Source organism: Dendrobates tinctorius, unplaced genomic scaffold (assembly GCF_039654945.1).
Source record: "Dendrobates tinctorius isolate UK_male_01 unplaced genomic scaffold, ASM3965494v1 ptg000049l, whole genome shotgun sequence".
NCBI lineage: Eukaryota > Metazoa > Chordata > Amphibia > Anura > Dendrobatidae > Dendrobates > Dendrobates tinctorius.
This window is the reverse complement of record NW_027361717.1, coordinates 27,117,796-27,137,788: the sequence shown is the minus strand read 5'-3', so window position 1 is coordinate 27,137,788 and position 19,993 is coordinate 27,117,796. Positions and strand designations below refer to the sequence as shown.

The 19,993-nt window shown below is 44.2% G+C and overlaps 1 protein-coding gene across 1 annotated transcript in view; it reads left to right on the top strand.

Moving 5' to 3' along the window:
* The window catches only part of LOC141091173 (galactose-3-O-sulfotransferase 2-like), a 129,954-nt gene that overhangs the window by 101,051 nt on the left and 8,910 nt on the right, over positions 1 to 19,993 (top strand). The window lies entirely within an intron of this gene.

The following is a 19,993-nucleotide window of genomic DNA, read 5'->3' as shown; positions in this document are numbered from 1 at the left end:
TATCCCTCATTCACTAATTTATTTAAAATAAAAAAATTCCCATACTGGTCCGTCGTAATCCACTGAATCTGATGTATTCCATAAATGGATGCCTGAAAAACCTAAAACAAGAGAAATAGAAGCGAGACTGTCCATTGTTTACCATTTTATTTGTAAAAATGTTCCCACGAGGCTCCGATGCTCCACGTTCCCTGAATCTGGCTCCAGCGACTGTGAATAGCAGTAACCTGAACAGGTAGAGACATTGTGGGAACGTGAAAAGGCTATCGTCGTGCTCCTTCTGGCACACCCCCTGCAAAATGAATGAATATTAACCCCTTTGCGCCGGAGCCCATTTTCATTTTTGCGTTTCTGTTTTTTGCTTCCCTTCTTCCCAGAGCCATAACTTTTTTAATCTTCAGTCAATATGGCCATGTGAGGGCTTGTTTTTTGCGGGACGAGTTGTACTTTTGAATGACAAAATTGATTTTACCATATTGTGTACTCAAAAATGAGAAATGGGTGAAATTGCAAAAAAAAAAAGTGCAATCCCACACTTTTTTAAATTTTTTTTCCACCATGTTCACTAAATGCTAAAACTGACCTGCCATTATGATTTTCCCGGTCATTATGAGTTCATAGACACCAAACATGTCTAGGTTCATTTTTATCTAAGTGGTGAAAAAAATTCAAAACTTTCTTAAAAAAAAATTGTGCCTTATTCCGATACCCGTAGCGCCTCCATTTTTCGTAATCTCGGGTTGGGTGAGGGCTTATTTTTTGTGTGACGAGTTGACATTTTTAATAACACCATTTTGGTGCAGATGCGTTCTTTTGATCGCCTGTTATTGCATTGTAACGCAATGTCGAGGCGACTAAAAAAACTTAATTTTGGCGGTTTGAATTTTTTTCTCACTACGCCGTTTAGCGATCAGGTTAATCCTTTTTTTATTGATAGATCGGGCGATTCTGAATGCAGCGATACCAAATATGTGTATGTGTGATTTTTTTAATTGTTTTATTTGGAATGGGGCAAAGGGGTGGTGATTTGAACTTTTTTATTTTTTCATTTTTTTAATATATTTAAACACTTTTTTTTACTTTTGGCATGCTTCAATAGCCTCCATGGGAGGCAAAAAGATGCCATAGCCTGATCAGCTCTGCTACATAGAGGCGATGCTCAGATCACCTCTATTTACCGGAATGACAGCATTGATATGAGCACCGACCACAGGGTGACGCTCATAGCAATCTGGCATCAACAACCATAGAGGTCTCAAGGATTCCTCTGGTTGTTATGCTGAGGCACCGATGACCCCTGATCAAGTGATGGGGATCAGCGGTGCGCGTATTTCCGGCTCGACGGCCGGAAGCGCTTGTTAAATGCTGCTGTCAGAGTTTGAGTCAGAGCAGTAATGATTATAAGGCCAGCGTCACACTAGAGAGGAATACGGACGAGTGAGAGGCGTTAAAAAAACGCATTGAACACAGACCAATGATTCTCTATGGGGTAGCTCCCATCAGCCGTATTTTTATCGCATATTTTCTACGGTCCGTGACAATTGCAGCATGCTGCGATTGTCAGCGTAGTACGACCGTAGTACGCCAATGCAAGTCTATGGGTGCGCAAAAAAAAAAAGCATTACACGCGGACCACCCGTGTGACTTGTGAGAAATACGCAAGACTTCTTCTGGTGAAAGGAAATGGGCCAATCCATCATCAGGAAACTTAGACATGCAAATTAGCACAAAAAGCGCTCCTGACATCCAGGAAGTACACCTCCACAGAGTACAGCATCATGGCACCCTACCAGAATCTGAATGTGGAGCTGCTAATTGTTCTTGTGCAGGATCGCCTGGAATTATGGGACCAACGGGATGCACATTATGCCTACCGGGCAAGAAAGGAGGCTGCATGGAGGCGCATATGTCGCAAAATGTTTCCTGATTTTGGTGATCGGCCACGTGAGGAGCAGCAGCACATAAGTACGTGCACATAAATTATGTATGTCAAATTACCTGCCATCAAAAAATTATTTTACAAGTAGGCCCCCCCACATCCTATGCTTCTGATATTGGGCTCTTGTGGCTTGTAAATTATTTTTGGACCCACTGTTTGACCCTGAGAGAATGTTACCCTGTCCCCAAGCTCCTCATAATGCCTAGAAAAACAGTTTCAAGAGTTGCTAATTGTCATATGAGCTACTGTGACCCTGTGCATCTGGCCTGGTTGCACCAATGCTATATGCCACCCTGGGTAGAACTCACACCCTAGTAGGCCACATGACTTTGATACTAGTTCAAAAAATTGTCTTAGGCAAATTGTAAATTTTCATTCTTTTATGTCACATTGCAGTCGAAGATGTGATGAGACGCTGGCGCAGCATCCGTGACCAGTATCGCCTTGAGCGCCAGCAGCGGGCAAGAAGTGGTTCTACGGCCCACACAATGCGGAAATATGTTTATTTCGACCGCCTCTCGTTCCTCGCTCCAATTATGGATTTCAGACCGTAAGTATACCAAAAACACCACATGACACAAATGCTTTATAGGGCCCGATCAAAAATGTCCTTTTTCTACATTTTATAATTAATCAAAGAACTCAGTCTAACATCACTGAAAGGGAGACAGGGTCTGATTCAGAGGCCATCATCGATCCTGTAGGTGGAGGGGTTGAGGTGTCTGCCCATCTTGTGACCTTCCAAGGAGCCAGGCCCAAGTGACTTCTCCTACTCGACCTGATCCTGCCCTAGAACTTGGCACGCCACCAGAAACACCACCACCAGGAACAGAGCCACTACAAGGACCGTCAGCTGCATCACCACCCGACATCCAGGATGAATATGGCAACAGCAGCAGCCCAACTGTTCGGCTAGAGGGCTCCCCCCAGCCTGCTGTGCCATCCAGGCGACGTAGACGAAGGTGCCATATCCCTGCCACTGATACCAGGACCAATGTGGATACAGGGGACCAAAATTCTGTTACCAGAGTTGCCACTGATGATGGGGAGGAGGAGTACTCACGCAGCCTTGCCCATTATCTTCGTTTCCTTCCCCGTGAGGTGCGGCTACGTGTGCGAGGATCCATTCAGATCCTAATTGACGCAAGCACACCCCCCAATACCCCTTATGAGGTGTTTGAGTTTCTGGAGAGGTGGCAGCTGTCACCCAGGAATCTCATGCGTCTTAACCCACACCCCCAAGTGCTTGCTCAATCAGGTTCTGAGGATCCTCCTACACGTGGGCCTACACCTCACACCCTCCCCCCCTACCCAACATTGGCAACATCATTCTCAAATGTCAGGTTATAACCCAGCACACCAATATGGCCACTTGTTCCCAGCCAATGTTGGAGGCTGGTCCCAATCTGGTTGGGGACGACATGGCCATTTTGGTGGTTTAGACTCACGGCCATACCAGCCCCAACAGGAGAGTCGTCTCCAATATCATAGTGCCCAGTATCCACCTCAAGCCCATGAGCCGGCCCACTACCTCCATCATGGGCAAGAGTATGCCCCCACACAGGCCGAGGGCCAAGTTGGCCAAACTAGTCATCAGGCAACACAGGCTGGGCTGCCGCATTCTCCCCCCCTACATACTACAATTTATAAGTTTGTGTGTTTTTTAGTGGTTAATGCTGTATTGTAACATTATAACAATTTTTTTGGTTCTAAGGCCAATTATGGCCATTTTGCTAAATAACATATGGCTTCACAAGGCCTTTAAAAAAAGGATACATAAAAAGTTTTATCTTTCAATTGTTGTTGTCTTTATCAATGATGCACTTACATCACGACATGCTGCCATATGCTTACACATTGATTTAGAAACAGAGAAAAGACATAAGGGGTTGTAATATATATAGTTTCCCAAAGGCCAAAAAGAAAAATTTACAACATAGACTTATGCCTGCTGCCGCTAATAACAGTGAGAGCAGGCGGCAGCTAATGGGAGTATTCATTAGCTATAGCCTGAACTCTAAATTAATAACTAAAAAAGGAAACCTGCATGGGTTTCCCTGCATTTTTAATAACCAGCCAGGCAAAATTGACAGCTGGGGGCTGCAACCCTAAGCTATCAGTGAAAGCACGGTTGGTTATCAAGAATAGAGGGGTCCACACACTGTTTTCTAAAATTATTTAAATACTTTAAAAAAATGTGTGGGTTTCCCCCATGTTTGACAATCACCAGACAGCTGGGGCTGATATTCTCAGGCTGGTAGGGGGCCATGGAATTGGCCCCGAGCCTAAAAATAGCAGCCCCAAGCCACCCAGAAAAGGCGCATCTATTAGATGCGTCAATTCTGGAACTTTGCCCTGCTCTTCCCACTTGCCATGTAGCGCTGGCAAGTGAGTTTCATATTTGTGGGGTTGACTGCTAGACAGCCTGAATACATGTGTGGATTTCCTAACAAACAGGCAATCCCCACATGTATTCAGGCTGGCTAGCAGCCTCAAATCATGCAGCTACGGCAACAGAAACTAAACCTCTGAGCACATTCAGATACTTGGAGATCACCCGAGCATGCTCGGGAAATCTCGAGTAATGAGTTTACTCGCTCATCACTACTCGTGTCCTGTAATAAAACTAAAATAAAAAACGACCATATTCCTCACCTGTAAGATGTTCTGTCCCATGCCGTAATCCAAGGGATAAACAGTTTTCTTTTCAAATAATATTTTATTAATTCTTAATTCATAAGGGAAAGAAGGGGTAACAAGGGGTAAGGGAAAGGAAATGAAATAAAAAATAGAGAACTCCACATTGATACAGAAATAGATACAATATACAGTCCAGACTTAATGCATAAAATAATACTTTTTCCAGAGTGAGAACAAGTTTACATAAAGATAGAATTCCAGACAGCCCATTTGAGATGATATTTAGACAAGCCATTGTTATTGAGAGCAATTCTTTCCTCCATCTGGCTATGCAATCGTAAATTGTCAACAACGGTGGAAAAAGGTGGTGCATCAGATTTCCTCCACCAAAGAGCTATTATGTTTTTAACCGTAATAAACAAGTGTAACAACACATACTTTATTGAAGCATCCACCTGTTCCATGTCCATTGATAACAGTACCATCTGGGGCGAAACAATAATGTTAACTGGTGATAGCTTTGCCACATGAGCTTTAACCTCTAACCATAACAATTTTAGCTTAGGACAAGTCCAAAAAATATGATAAAGGTTCCCTGGTAAATGGCAATCCCTCCAACATAAAGAAGAAGCATCCTGACTTATATGGGCTAATCTCGCTGGGGTATAGTACCATCTGACTAATACCTTGTAATAAGTTTCCATCAAGGCCATGGATGCAGTAGATCTATATGAGTGATCTATAGCATATTCCCATTGCTCTAGACAAATCATCTTTTCATACGCCTCCCTTTTCTTAATCCTGTTACTGTACTCTGCGCACTTTATCTTCCAAAGACAAGGAAGAGATCGATACAGCTCGATCATCTCCCGAATGAACTCCTCGCTGTTGTAAGACATCTGCAAAGAGGAAAATACGGTTTACAAACCATGAACACCTATGGAACATTAAGGTATTTCACAAAAAAAATAACAAAAAAAATACAGGGTCTTGGGAGTGTTCACTTCATATAGCCTAAAATGGCAACCCAGATATGGCTCTTTGTTCGCACAAGGAAAATAAACAAAAAAAACAACAAAATAAAATAAACCCCCCAAAACATATATATATATAAAAAAAAAGATAATATATATGTGGAATCGCTGTTGAGACCCCCAAAAATACCTACCGTTAACTGTAGAGATAACTGTAGAGAAGCTACGAAGATGGCAAAGCAGATGATCTAAAATGGAGTCGCAGCCGTCGGACAAAAAACAGGATCTCAACTGGGACACACCCGGGTCAGGAACAAAGAAGTGAAGCGCTACTTTGTTTAGCTTCTTTTAAAGGAAGCTCTCCAATCAGGACGCTGTAGTGACCACCAATCGGAGCTGAGGTAGGCGTGGAAATGGGAACGCTAATCCCGTCCCCCTTTTCTTGATTGTGAGTCGCTAACGAGGTCGTTAGGCTGGTGTCAAACGTGACAATACAAGCGACTCAGCGGGATATGAGCAACCAAAGAAATGTCCAGACATTTCGGGCACGATCAGCGATTCCCGGCAGGGGGCCTGGTCGCTGGTCTCTGTCACACACAGCGATCTCCCTGATAAGATCGCTATAACGTCACTGTTCTAGTGACTCAGCAGTGATCTCGCTAGCGATCTCGCTTAGTGTGACGGGGCCTTAAAAGTCATTCTTAAGTCCGCCTCCCACCGTTCCATATAGGTATGTTTGGAGAAAGTAATGTCTCCATTGAGTCGAGAGTAAATGTTTCTAAGAGACCATTTAGTACTAGAGTTAATGTTACCAAGCAAAGAGACTACGACATCTAGATTCAAAGACTTTTTGCGTAATAATTTATGGAGAATATCTTTTAAAATCTGATAAGACATAAACTCGTCAGAGGGTATATGAAACTTTTCCTTTATCTCGGAAAATGAAATGACCTGAGAACCATCCCATATATCCCCTATTTTTGTTACTTTCCGATCAGACCAGACACTGGGCAGAGAGAATTGGCATATATCAGCTAGCAATTTAAAAGGAAAATTTTTGAAGGAGGAAGTTCTATCTTCTTTTCTTTTTAATTTAGAGAATTTCAACCATATTCCTAAGATAGCATCCAGAATCGGGTGCGTATGATTTCTGTTCTTAGTCTCTAAAAGAAAACTAAAGAAAGTATCCTGCAGAGGCTTATAATTATTACCTGCAAGCTCCAGATCTAACCACATAGGAGAAACCCCTTTTGTGAACCAATGCACACTATTTTTAACAAGAGTCGCCTGATAGTAAGCCTCAATGTTTGGCAACGCCAAACCTCCATGCTTCTTACCCCTATACAATATGTTATGAGAAACCCTAGGTTTCTTGTTTTTCCAAACAAACAATTTCACCAAAGTCTGTATTTTATGCAAGAGCTTCGCATTAAATTTCAAAGGAATAGACCTGAATATGTAGAGAATTTTGGGCAATATAATCGATTTTACAACTAGAACTCTGCCCATAAGTGTAAGATCTATGAGATCAAAATGAAGAAAATCCCTAGATAAGGTATTTATAAGATTTTCAAAGTTAGCAGGGACAATGTGACTCAAAGTTTTGGTGATTTCAATGCCAAGATATTTTAAACTTTTTGTTTCCAATTGGAACTTAGTCTGATCTAAAACCAGCTTGATATCACTTTTTGATAAATTGAAAGGGAAAACTTTAGATTTTTGCGTATTTATCTTGAAAAAGGAAATATTTTAGAAATGCCCCAAATCTTCCATTAAATTTACCCCAGAATTGACAGGATTAGTTACTGAAACAAATAAATCATCAGCGAAAAGGCTCAATTTGTGTGAACGATTTTTAGTATGGAAACCCCATATTGAAGGATTTGTTCTTATTTTTTCGGCTAATGGCTCTATAGCCAATGCAAAAAGAAGGGGAGACAGGGGACATCCCTGCCTAGTACCATTAGTAATGTTAAAGGATTTGGATAAATGATTGTTTATATAAATTTTGGCATTGGGATTAGAATATAATGAAAGGGTGGAAGAGACAAATTTGTCGTCAAAGCCAAATTTAAACAGGACATTCTTGAGATACAACCAATTGATTCTATCGAATGCTTTCTCCGCATCTAATGTTAAAAAGAGAGAGGGAACATTAGTGGATTGGGCCAAATGAAGTAGATTAAGAACACGTCTGGTACCGTCAGTCGCTTGCCTCCCAGTAATAAAACCCACCTGATCCTCTCTGATCAGGTGAGGCAAAATATGCTTAAGTCTTTCCGCTAAGATCTTTGAGTATATTTTTATGTCTCCATTGATCAGAGAAATAGGCCTATAATCCTTTACACACTCTGATTCTCCCTTCTCTTTAGGAATTAGTATTATAGTAGCCTCCAACATGTCTGCCGGAAATGAACCTAGATTCGCTACGTGATCGAATAAAATTTTTAACTGAGGAGAGAGAGTATTAGCAAATATTTGATAGTATTCGTTAGCAAACCCGTCGGGACCAGGAGACTTCAACGATTTAAGTTTGTGAATGATATTATTGATTTCTTCTATGGAAATGGGTTTATTTAATTGTTCCAAATCTAATTTATCTATTTGAGGAAGATTTAGGCCCGCTAAAAAGGAGTTGATTGCATTTTGATCTGGAGACTGAATCGTGGGATCTTGTTGTAAGTTGTACAATGTTTCAAAAAATGTAGCAAAGACATTCGCAATGTCGTGTGGATGCGAATGGAGACATCCTGTCGAACTTTTAATCCTATTTATTCTCCTGGTAAGTCTATCTCTTTTTAATTTTTTTCATCATATAATGGGTAGGCTTATTTGCAGACGCATAATAATTAAATTTAGACGCTCGTATGGCAGCATCATAGTCGGACATTAGTTGTGTTTTTAATTGTTGCCGTAATTCTAGAATTTCCATGTGAATATCATGCGATGGGATAGGTAACCTATTTTGCTGATCCTCCTTTGAGTTAATTAGGGATTGTAGATTCCTTATTTTGTCCCTTTTTTCTCGCTTAAACCGAGAGGACAACTGTATAATACAACCCCTAATGACCGCCTTGTGTGCTTTCCACAATATAAATGGGTCTACATTTTCTGTAGCATTTTCTTTAAAATAATTATTCAATGACTCTTCTGTGATGCCCCTATACTTTTGTGTTCTAAGAATCGTTAAATTGGTCTTCCATAAGAAAGTATTGTTGGACGGAGGGCCTAATGCAAACTTTGCCCTGATTGGCGAATGGTCTGAGAACGATTTATTCAAAATTTCAATGGATTTAAATTTAGACAATGAAAAAATATTAGCAAGAAATAGGTCTATTCTTGAAGAAGATTTGTGAACCGTAGAGTAATAAGAGTACTCTCTAGAAGAGGTATTGTGACACCGAAAAACATCATACAGTTCATTGGCAGAAATCCAGTTATCTAGGGATGGACATTTCAAACGAGCCTTGGATGATCAGTCCATACTAGTACTAGGCACTATATTAAAATCCCCCACCAGCAGCAACTCGCCCCGTTTAATCTTCTCAATTTTTTTGATCAATTTATTGAAAAAGGGAAATTGTCGTGTATTCGGGGCATAAATATTAACAATCGTGAAAGGTTTGCCTTTAAGATTACAGATTAATATATGGAATCTTCCTTCTGGGTCTATCTCTTCCTCAATCAATTGAAATGGGATTTTATTGCTAATAATAGTAATTACTCCCGCTTTCTTGTTCAATTTTAGTGACTTAAACATATTAGAGTAATTTTTATGTTGAAAGGGAGGTTGGTTATTTTTGGCCAGCTTCACTTCTTGCAAGCAAATTATGTCTGCATGGTACATCATGATCTCCTTCCATGTAATATACCTCTTATAGGGACTGTTAAGACCTCTAACGTTATATGAAAGGATGTTAATATCCATTAATACTCACTCCAGAAAGCAACTCTCAAAAAAGTCTGGAAATGTAAAGAAAGAACTAAACTAAACAGAAGAAACAAAAGAAAAAAGTAAATGCAACTAAACAGAGATCCCCTGGAGGAAACCACCTGTAGTGGCTATCTCCTGAAGTCGGGGGTAAAAAAAATGGCTAAGGTCCCACATGACCAACCACTGTTGAACCATGAAAATCAATAGCGCAGTAACAATAAGAGATAAAATGTCGAAAGAAGCCTCAATTGAACTGCAAAGAATCAGGTCAACCCTTATTTTTTATGTCTCTTTGTAGAAAGGCGAGAAATTCCCTCCCTTCCTCCACAGATAACAATGGAACATTATTACCCTTGTGCCAGACTATGAGTTTGGTGGGAAACCCCCACCTGTAGACAATTTCCATGTCCCTCAACTTAGAGGTGATTTCCCTGAACGATTTTCTGGTGTCTATTGTGTTTTTTGAAAAATCAGAATAGACTTTGATTCTGTCAAAAGGTGCTGGGAAAGTATGCCTTTCTCTTAAGTATTTTAGAATTTTTTCTTTTGTTTCAAAAAATAACAATCGTAAAATGGTGTCCCTAGGTTTGTCTGGTGAGATACCTTTCGGACGAGGAAGCCTGTGAATTCTATCTATTGTCAGTTGAGTGTCCGATAAAGAGGGGATAGCCTTTTTAAAGAGAGATTTAGCATAATCCGAAAGACCATCTTGTGAAACGTCCTCCGGGACTCCTCTAAGTTTAAGATTGTTTCGACGGCTTCTATCTTCCAGGTCCGTCACTTTAGTTTTCAAATACTTAACTTCATCCCTCAAGTCTAAGTTCTGTTTAGTGAGAATCTCTGATTACAGGGTACAATTCAAAGTACTTGTTCTCACCCACAAAGCTCTCCACAGTGCGGCACCCCCTTACATCTCCTCCCTCATTTCTGTCTATCGGCCTAACCGACCGCTGCGCTCTGCAAATGACTTTCGACTAACCTCTGCCCTAATCCGTACCTCCCACTCCCGACTCCAAGACTTCTCCCGTGCTGCGCCAATCCTCTGGAATGCTCTACCCCAAAATATTAGGACCATCCACAATTTGCATAGTTTTAGGCGCTCGCTCAAAACACATTTGTTCAGAGCGGCCTATCACATTCAGTAATCAAAGTCATGTTTGTGTGTGTGTAGCCCATTCACTATCTCCATCTAACCCCCACCCCCTGAAGATGGCTGGACCGTCATTGTAAATACATCATTGTAAATACAAACCTGTGCTTTGTATCCCCCCCACCTCATTGTAGATTGTAAGCTCCACGAGCAGGGTCGTCTTATTTCGCTTTAATTATTGTATTGTTAACGTTGTTACTTATGACTGTTGTGTTTGAAACTGTTCAACTGTAAAGCGCTGCGGAATATGTTGGCGCTATATAAATAAAGATTATTATTATTATTATTATTGTTTTCCAACTCTGAAATTTTACTTTCATTAACCTCGAACCTGTGAGTGAAATTGTCACTAACCTCCTGCAGAAGGGCTTTTTGTAATTCGAAACCCTGCACTATTGAGTCCTTTAATGCTTTACAAAAGTTAGCAAGAATCCCTTCAGATACCTACTTATCTGATGTAAAAAAAATTTATTCGGTCGTCCATGACAGCACCACCTGAGAGAGGGGATCCGCCCTTCAGGAACAGGAAACCTACAGATACAAAAGGGCGGCACCTCTCCCACGCATCAGTTGGTTTCCTGTTCCTATAGGACGGGACTTCCTACAGATGGTCCATCATGGAGTCGTCGAGGGATTCCCAGGCCGGCTGACCGACCCAGGTAGCGGGGGGGTCTCCTACCTCGGTCAAGCTCGGGTCCCTGGATGCGCCACGGTGGGGCCGGGTAGGTCACCACGACAGTGGTTGGAGCAGGCGGAGCAGAGGGTCCGGTGGACAGCCGTCTCCATAGGGCCGGCACAAGGTACGTATGACCCCTGGAACCCCTCCTGTTGCATCCACCCGGTCTCCGCTTGCTCCTCTCTCTCTCTCTCTCCGGGGGCTGGCGGTCGCGCCTGTGCGGCGGGCGCAGGTCGGCGCATGTGGGGGCGGCAGGCATTCCGGAGCCGGGGGCGCCGTGCCGGCTCCTTTCCGCACGCTCCTGCGGTCTTGATCGCGCGGCGGAAGTGACGCAGCGGAAGGGGCGGGGCCGGGAACGCCGAAACCGGAAGTCGGGTGCCGGCCGGCTTTCCGGGATGCGCCGCCGGTGCTCGGCGGTCTGGGGCGGCGCGCGGTACCCGGGGAGGGGGGGGGACGGAGCATGTGGGGGGGGAGTCGCGGGGGGGGAGGACCCGGGGGGGGAGGTGCCGCGCCAGAGCCCTGCTGACCCGGACACTGTGGGAGGCATTAAAAGACAGGAGGTGACGCTGCTGGGGTGCTTCTGAAGGCCCAGCAATGGATTCGACAGAAGCCCCCACAGAGCAGCAGGACGAGGCGCAGGAGCGCCCAGAGAAACAGGCCACAGTGAATTCACAGGCGAGTGGCCAGCAGAAGAGGAAACGGACGGGCGAACAAAGCCACAGAAGTTCCTCCAGGCTAAAGGACCCTCCTGCCTCCCTCCGTGACCCGGTACCTGCCTCATCTGCATGGGTAAGAGATCTCCGTGAATGTACCCTGATGCAGTGTTTTATTTTTGTTCTTTCGCAGGCAAGGAAAGCTACGGGGAAGCAGAAGCACAGGGAATGTGCCCTCTGTAATTGCCCTTTGCCAGACGGCCACCCTAAAAAGTTGTGTCAGCCATGCGTGCGACAAACGGTAGGGGTTGGATAGGGGTACCCTAGGGGTAGATTGACAGGCCCTTACACTCTTCCCCGTCCATACAGGTGGCGGAAGAAACACCGGACTTCACCACAAGCCTGAGGGAGATAATCAGGACAGAAATGAAGGCCCTATCTAAAAAAGACTCCTTTAAGGGAAGAGAGGTTAACCTCTCTGGTTCAGAGTCCTCGGCCGCACCTGGAATCGATATCTCCTCAGATTCCCCGGCCTCCACTTCATCATCTTCAGAGGAAGACTCGAGCCGTTTCTGCTTTCCCTTAGACCAGATGGATAAGTTAGTTAAAGCAGTAAGGTCCACTATGGGGGTAGCAGACACAAAACCGGAACTTTCGGCACAGGACGTGATGTTCGGAGGCCTAGATCCCAGAAAGCGTAGATCCTTCCCGTTGAATGATAAAGTCCAGAACCTAATAAATAGAGAATGGAAAAAGCCTGAAAAAAGAGGTTCTTTGCCACCTGCCTTCAAACGAAGGTACCCGTTTGATGACCCAGTGGTAACCAAATGGGACAAGGCCCCTAAGCTGGACGCGGCAGTGGCCAAAGCCTCCAAAAAGTCCTCCATACCTTTCGATGACATGGCCTCCTTAAAAGACCCGCTAGATAAAAAAGCGGATTCTTTTCTGAAAGGAACATGGGAGATGTCAGCGGGTGCATTGAGACCAGCGGTAGCGGCCACATGTACGGCCAGATCCTTGATGGTCTGGCTGGATCAGCTGGATTCCCAATTGAAGGATGGAACCTCGAGAGCATACATTCGAAAAGCCTTACCAGTTATCCAAAGTGCTGCTGCTTTTCTGGCTGATGCGTCAGCAGATTCTGCGAGGATGGCGGCTAGGACCGCAGGTTTATCCAACGCAGCTCGAAGGGCTCTCTGGTTAAAATGCTGGCCAGGAGACATCCAGGCCAGATCTCGACTCTGTTCCATTCCTTGTGAGGGCGAATACCTGTTTGGGCCCGTCCTGGATGAACTTTTAGAGAAGGCCGGGGACGATAAAAAGAAGTCCCCAGTCTGCCGAACCCCTCTTTTAGACGCCCCTTTACCAGGAAAGGATATTTCCGTAGGAGGCCGTCCAGGGATCAGGGCAGATGGGACGACAAAAGAACGAGAGGTACTGGATTCATGTTCGGAGGAGGGGGGCGCCAGGAAGGTCCAGCACGGGACACTAAAAAGCCGCCCCAATGACTAGTTGCTCCGGTAGGGGGGAGACTAGCTGCCTTCTACCCGGCCTGGGCATTAATCTCTAATAGCAACTGGATACTGGGGGTGGTAACTGCGGGCCTACGACTAGAATTCTCCCGGGTTGCCCAAGATCGTTTTAAGGTCACTCCTCTTAGGTCATCCTCATCAGAACAGTCTGCCCTGGAAGCTGAAGTTCGGGATCTTTGCCATAAAAAGGTCCTAACTAAAGTTCCAGAGGAAGAAAGGGGGAAAGGTTTCTACTCCCCTTTGTTCCTGGTCCGCAAGCCAGACAGTTCCTTTAGGACCATAATAAATCTTAAATCCCTCAATGAATTCCTGGTCACACGTCCATTTAAGATGGAAACAATTAATTCAACAATAAAATTACTGTTTCAAAACTGCTTCATGGTGGTGTTAGATTTGAAAGATGCCTACTACCATATACCCATTCATGCAGATCATCAGAGTTTTCTCAGAGTGGCAGTGCAGTTAGATGGGTCAGTTCAACATTTCCAGTATGCGGCCCTCCCCTTTGGGGTAGCAGTCGCTCCCCGTGTGTTTACTAAAGTAGTAGCGGAAGTTATGGCCCATCTACGTGAATCAGACATTTTAGTAGTTCCCTACTTAGATGACTTCTTGATTGTAGGGAAAATGGCTAACCATTGTTTGCAACAGCTACAAAGGGCAAGGTCTGCCCTAGAACGGTTAGGATGGCTGCTTAACATTAAAAAATCTCGGTTACAGCCGATGAGAATCCAACAATTCTTGGGCCTCATCCTAGATTCCGTAAAACAGGAATGCCGTCTGCCCCCAGAGAAGCTGGTTCGCCTACACTATCAGGTCCTGAACGCTTCCAATAACCCGACCATGTCCCTCAGGAAAGCCATGTCCCTTCTAGGTTCACTTTCCTCCTGTATCCCGGCGGTCCAGTGGGCCCAGTTTCATTCAAGAACTCTACAGGGCGAGGTCTTAAGGCATCAAAAAATGCTTGGGGGTTACTTAGAGGGCCAGCTAACCTTGTCCCGAAACACAAGGGAGTCCCTAGAATGGTGGCTAGATGAGAATAATTTATCCAGAGGGGTTCCCTGGGAATATGACATATCCCGCATAATCACCACGGATGCTAGCCCTTCCGGTTGGGGGGCTCATATGGGGGAAATTCTGGTCCAGGGCCTATGGGAGCATCATCAGATAGAGATGTCATCCAACTTGAAAGAATTGACAGCAGTAGAGCTGGCGGCTAAAGAACTGCTTGTGTATCTACAGGGCCATCATGTGCGAGTGTTCTCCGACAATCTGGTCACCGTAGCGTATATCAACCACCAAGGTGGGACCCGTTCCAAATCCCTGATGAATGTAGCAGAACGGCTGTTCCAGCTAGCAGAGCAGCATTTCCTATCATTAACAGCTCTACATATAAAGGGGAAAGAAAACACCACGGCAGATTTCCTGAGCCGCAATCTCTTAAGGCAAGGAGAATGGTCCCTAAAAAACTCTATCTTCGACCTGATTGTACAGAAGTGGGGACTGCCAGAGATAGATCTCTTCGCCACCAAAGAAAACAGGAAAGTAAGGCAGTTTTGCTCACTAAATCCCAGAGAAGACCCCCTGGCGGTAGACTCCTTGCTGATAAAGTGGGATTTCGGGCTATCCTATGCCTTCCCTCCCCTATCGCTATTACCTCTAGTGGTGAGGAAAATCAGGAGAAACAGAGCGAAAGTTATAGTGATCGCTCCGTTTTGGCCCAGGAGGGCTTGGTTCTCATGCCTCAGGACCATGTCAGTGTCCGATCCTTGGGTCCTGCCGGAGATCCCGGATCTCCTATCCCAGGGCCCAGTCTTTCATCCTCAGGTGGCTGGCCTACATCTGACGGCGTGGAGTTTGAACGGACACTGCTGAAAGATAAAGGCTTCTCCCCAGACCTGGTTGACACTCTACTTAAAAGTAGAAAGATCACTACTACCAAGATCTATGTCAGAATTTGGAAGAGATTCCTAAAGAACTCTAGAGTAGTCGCTGGGGGTTCAGCTCCTATAAATCAAATCTTAGAATTTCTTCAGAAAGGTCTAGAAATGGGGCTCTCCACTAGTACCCTCAAAGTACAAGTTTCAGCCTTGGGGGCCCTCTTTAGCTGCAACATCGCGGGTAATTACTGGGTCAGTAGATTCATCAAGGCAGCAGGTAGATCCAGGCCAGTGGTGAAGGATAGATTCATGCCATGGGACTTGAACCTAGTCCTCACAGCCATGACAGAAGCTCCATTCGAACCCATCTCATCAGCCTCTATAAAAAACCTGTCCCTCAAGGTAGCCTTCCTGGTAGCTCTAACCTCAGCTCGTAGAGTAAGCGACATCCAGGCATTATCTAGGCGTCCTCCTTATTTACGGTTTAAGGACGATAGGGTAATACTCAGACCTGACCCGGCGTACTTACCGAAGGTAGTTTCTAGCTTTCATAGAACACAGGAAATAGTCTTTCCATCCTTCCTCCCTAATCCAGCTAATGAGAAGGAAGAGAAATTACACACCTTAGATGTTAGAGAATGCCTTAAAGAATATCTGGCGGTTACTGACCCCTGGAAAAAGGAGAATGCCCTATTTATCTCCCATCAAGGTCCCAGGAAAGGCTGTAGAGTGTCAAAAAATACACTAGCTAGGTGGATTAGAGAGGCTATTTCAATTGCATACACCTCAAAGGGCAGACCGGCACCTGCAAAAGTGAGGGCGCATTCCACCAGAGCCATGGCGTCCTCGTGGGCCGAGAGATCAGAAGTCTCCATTGACCAGATATGTAAGGCGGCTACTTGGTCCTCTCCGAGCACCTTTTATAATCATTATAGGCTAGACTTGGGTGCTTCCACAGACCTCTCTTTTGGTTTAAGGGTACTGCAGGCTGTAGTCCCTCCCTAAAATAGTTATTACTCTCTGTAAATCTCTCAGGTGGTGCTGTCATGGACGACCGAATAAAGTCTTAGTTACTCACCGGTTAACGGTATTTTTCGGAGTCCATGACAGCACCCGTATATTCCCTCCCTTTAGTTTATATTTGGGTGTGCACTTCTTCCTCTTGTATGTACACCGGTAAAGAATAGTTGTGTAAAGTACTGTATATAATTTTGCTATTAACCATTGTGGTCCTCTTGTGCTCTGTAATCCAACTGATGCATGGGAGAGGTGCCGCCCTTTTGTATCTGTAGGTTTCCTGTTCCTGAAGGGCGGATCCCCTCTCTCAGGTGGTGCTGTCATGGACTCCGAAAAATACCGTTAACCGGTGAGTAACTAAGACTTTCATAGTTAATCGTGTCTAGTGTAGGGGTCACAGAACGCGATATCACAGAGCAACCTTTTTTTTGGAGAGGCTTATTTGGACTGTCAGTAAAAGAGGAATCTCCTGATGCACTATCTGAGTCTAAGGCAGAGGCATCTCTATTCTTGTCCCCCCTCTCCTGATTTTTACGTTTGTTGGATAGAGACATATCCATTTTGTCTTCATGTATTTGATTTGCCGCCGGTTCAGCACCCCTATCAGTGGACCCATTAGATGTATGCGCAACATCATGAAACTCAGGAGACAAATCCCGCTGAGACACCTGTCCACGTGACATTTTACCATGGCAGGCAGTTGAGGATTTTACTGAAGATTTGTTTTTGTCATCTGTTTTATTCCTAATGGGAGATCTGGATTTAGTCGGACTACTTAAATTGGGTGAGTCATGAAACCGTCTGGATTTGGGAATATCCCAAGCGGTTTGATTTCTACGAGGTTGTCCCTTATATTTTATATTGCTTAACGCCATCTGAACAAAATATAATATGGAACAATCCCAACCCAGATCTCCGAAATCTATACAGAGAAAACCACAGTAGATTGATATCTAATAATCAGCAGCCGTCAGTTGGCTCTTTAGACACCCTGCAGATCACCTCACCCTTCGGCAATGTGATGACTTGAGATTTAAAACTAATGAATGTCCCTCAATCCAGCTGGACTATTATGTAAGAATGAGATAACCTCTCAAGCATTAAGCAGTGAATGTTCACCCATGAATGAGTAAATTACAATATAAGTGTTAGTAGCAAATAGTATATCTTCAGTATTCTAAGGTAGCATACTATACCCTATAGAATTAATAGTATATAAGACAGAAAATATGCTCCTCAAATATAAAAGTAAAACAGATAAATGAAAGTAATCCACTTTACCACGAAGGAACTATCTATAGTTCACTGGTATATCCTTTGATATAGTAAGGATTGTTAACCAAAACTTGAAACCAAGCTCCGTTGCTGTAGCTTGCAAGAGGCAGAGTTGTCCGCACCCCCGTCTGTAGAAGATTCTCTACCTTATAAAGTCAAAAGACAAGTAGGATCATATGAAGCTTGAAAACAGTATCTGGTCCACTAATTAAAAAAAATAAATAAATAAATAAAATAAAAAAAAGTACACCTATAGTACTGCAGCAGCCAAAAAGAATGTGCAGTTATGTGCTGCCTGAAAAAGTAAGTACGTCTCAGAAAAAGAAATCCGCACACACAAATATTTCCTCTGCTAAGTTCCACACACTCGGCCCTGGAATAATGTATATAGCATAAATCAAGGCACCTTAGGATCCACCAAATGCACAGTCACCTTCTCCAAAATATAATAATTGGCAGCAGAACTGAACTATTATAGCAAAGAGATTAAAGCTGCTTTGCTGACCACAGCCCCAGCAGGGCTTTTATATTAGGTTAGAATAGCGTCTTTTGCTTCTCCCACTCACAGGAATGTCTTGTCACCTCTCCGCTGTAAGTCCTCGGTATCCTGCGGCATCGCCTGGTCCTCACCTCATCCAGCCGCTCTCTCTTCTCTGTCGGCTCTTCCTGCAGGATTAATGGACGCCCTGTAGTCTTCAGCAGCTTACCGATAACACCGCTCTGTTCTCCAGCCGTCTCTTCTGCGCCTCTTATCTTTGTCTGTGCTCCAGCTATGATGTCGGCGCCTTCTTCCTGCCTTTTCTCCTCAGCCTGTCAGCCCTGCCTTCACCGCACAGCAATAGCGCCGCCTCACAGCTGTTTCCTGCGCTTGAATTACCTCAGCGCTGAGACTCAGCTTCACTACAGTGACAGGCCTCACGGTCTTTACAGCTCCTCCAAGCGACGTTACACAGTGATTCTTCCGTCCCTCCGACTTCAATAGAGAGCAGTCCCGGAGCAATATCGGCGATGTAACAGTTAAGTGAAGGGACTCCCGGACTCTTTAGCAATTATAAATCAGCAGTTCACGCCATTATGGCGGCCGCAGCCGTCGCTTGTCATAGACTAGTCGGACAGGGAAACTGAGGCACCAAATCTTGTGAAATGAGTAGAAATGAAGTCTTGGGAAGCCAATAATAGATTTTAGTAAGAAATATTAATAAAATAGCTGCTGTTAATTTGCGTTGTAGTCGCTTTTGTGGTTATTCATGCGGGAGCTCACAGCTCAGACTTCCATCATCGTCCTGAGCTCAGGCCACGCCCCGGGATAAACAGTTTTCAACCTGGACAGTGCCTAGATGCACCGTGAGGCTTTTTCTCACTGTGCAAGCTGTGATCTCACCGATGTCACTGCAGTTCATTGACCCAGCTGGGAGCATAGCCTCAGTGACTGGCAGTAACCTCGATGATGTCAACACTAGGCACTGATGCTGCGCTTTGTTTCATTACAGGAGATGAGAAATTCAGTGGAATTAGGCATTACATGAGTATAACTGTGCTTATTATTTTTGAATAAAAAAAGTAAAACTGTGTTTTGCTTTATTTCAATTAAAAGACTTTATTCTAGCTGTGTGTTTATTTACCATATAACTATAGGATTACTAATGGATAGGTGTCTTATAAACACCTCTCCATTACTAAGCCAAAAAGGTGACATCACCTTTTGACTTTACTAAGTTACAAAGGTGACATCAACCCCACAAATATGAACCTCACTTGCCACCGCTTCAGGGCAAGTGGGAAAAGCCCATCAAAGCGCTGGAATTGGCGCATCTAATAGATGCTCCATTTCTGGGCTGCTGTAAGCTGCTAATTTTAGGCTGCAGGGGTCAATATCCGTGGCCACTTACCAGCCTGAGAATACCAGTCCACAGCTGTCTGCTATAGCCTGATTGGTTGTCAAAAATGGGGAGAACCCCATGCCGCTTTTTAAAATTATTTATTTAAATAATTTAAAAAATCGGCGTGTGACCCTTCTGATCTTGATAACCAGCCTTGCTGAAGCTGACAGCTGAAGGTTGCAGCCCCCAGCTGTGGTACGACACATGTGGCATATGACAGTGCTACAAACACCTGGTGTTCATGGGGCCGAACCTAAACAGTAACACGGACTTCCTAGTGAAGGTATTTGGTACAGATGCTGAACTTTACTGTTCAGGTTCGCCCATCTCTACTCTCTGGGAATTTATCTACAGGTATAATGACAATTTTGGCCTAATGGTGTTTTACAGAAACAAGCAGCAATAAATGTTAATGAGTGAAAATAGCAAATCTGCCATTGTGGTGC